Source organism: Aquarana catesbeiana, linkage group LG05, assembly GCF_042186555.1.
Source record: "Aquarana catesbeiana isolate 2022-GZ linkage group LG05, ASM4218655v1, whole genome shotgun sequence".
NCBI lineage: Eukaryota > Metazoa > Chordata > Amphibia > Anura > Ranidae > Aquarana > Aquarana catesbeiana.
In genome coordinates this window covers 336,553,737-336,555,384 of record NC_133328.1, presented here as the reverse complement: position 1 = coordinate 336,555,384, position 1,648 = coordinate 336,553,737, and the positions used below count along the sequence as shown (strand labels likewise).

The 1,648-nt window shown below is 39.1% G+C and overlaps 1 pseudogene; it reads left to right on the top strand.

Annotated features, from left to right (window-relative positions):
• The first annotated feature begins 752 nt into the window (after nucleotides 1–752).
• Nucleotides 753–1,410, top strand: LOC141145893 (protein MIX23-like; annotated as a pseudogene).
• The last annotated feature ends 238 nt before the right edge of the window (nucleotides 1,411–1,648 follow it).

Sequence of the window (1,648 nt, the reverse complement as noted above, 5' to 3'; positions counted from 1 at the left end):
GTGTTTAAAAGGTTTTGTGCATACAACAAAAACATAGTTAACTAGTTGTTTCCATATTTATATTAGACCTGATATTGCCATTGCCAGGGGACTTGCTGTTGTATTGTTAAAGCTTTTTGAAATGTTTCCAGACTATATATATAGTGCTATGGCATACAATATGTAAGTAAAATAAACCTAATCATCACTCTATGCCACAAGCAGAGCTTACTATATATTTACAAAAGCCTTTATGCAGTAGTAGATGGAATTAAAATAGGTTTTTGCGCAAAGGCTCATCTTAAGTCTGGCTCTGTCCCCTTCTTAACAGAAAGTTAACTTATCCACTAGAGGATGCTATTTTTTTTATTTTTTGGGGGGTCATCATTCAACCCACAAAAATACTTCTTTACCATTAAGTTGATGCCATGTTTGGAAACATCAGCTGCACCCAAACAAAGTATACAGGTATAGCACACAGATAGTGAAATAAGTACTGTATATACATGTACAAATACTGTATATAGGTAGTGAAAGCAATCCTTGAGAAACAGGGCATTTCTACCATAAGAAAAAAATCCCTGCATAATAATCATTAATAGGACAGGCATAATATGACAATATATTATCTCCCATCCCAGCCTTCAGCTACATCCCACTTTATCACACAGAGTGGTAAATAACATGACACGAAATAAGGAATTTTACTGGAGGCTAATATACTGTATATTACAGTTGTAAATCGTACAGAGTTATAAAATATATTTCCATTCCAATATGGCGGCGCCCAGTGAGGAGGTGAGCTGTGAGGATTTCACGGAGTTCCAGGAAATCATCCGGGTGATGAGGACGATCGATGACCGCATTGTTCATGAACTGAACACGACTATCCCACCATCTCTTTTGCTGGAAAGATCGACGCCGGCCAGACCTGCAAACAGCTCTACGAATCTTTGCGGGAAGCTCACATCTCCCGGGAGAAGGCCATAAAGAATTGTATCACTCAGTCGTCCAGCACTGTGAACCGACTGCAGGAGACGAGGAGGAAGGACTCCGACAATCTACCGCTAATTAAACAGCTCAGGAAAGAGCTAAGTTGAAGCTGCTGCAGTCTGAGCTGAACGTAGAAGAAGTAGTGAATGATAGAAGCTGGAAGATATTCAATGAGCGCTGCCGGCTACACTACAAACCTCCGAAGGACCAGTGACCCAGAGGACGCTCCATTCTGCACTCTGGTTGGACAGTGGAGGATTCCAGTGAAGCGGATCATGACATGGAATCGGTTTTCTCCTGTCTGTGATTGGACATAGCTGACAGACGTAAATCTCACTTCTAGGATCAGGCTGTCCGGACGGATACGTTCTGCCATTTTGTATTAAATTTTTGTGACAATGTTTTATAGCCATTAAATATCATTTTCAGAGGGAAAAAAAAAAATGTATATATATTTCCATTTACTGGGGGTTGCTGTGTTTAGAATTAATTTTTAGCGATTATAATTAAGCAATCCATTTCTGTGCCTTTAAAAAACAAAAACAAAACCCAAGCAGTAGAGTGCTAATAGATCAAGATTCTGTAATCCCTTCTGAGGAAAGGTCATTTAAGCATTACATCTTGCTATTTTAAAATGGTTTTACAGCCTAAACATTTTTACCTTAATGCATTCCCT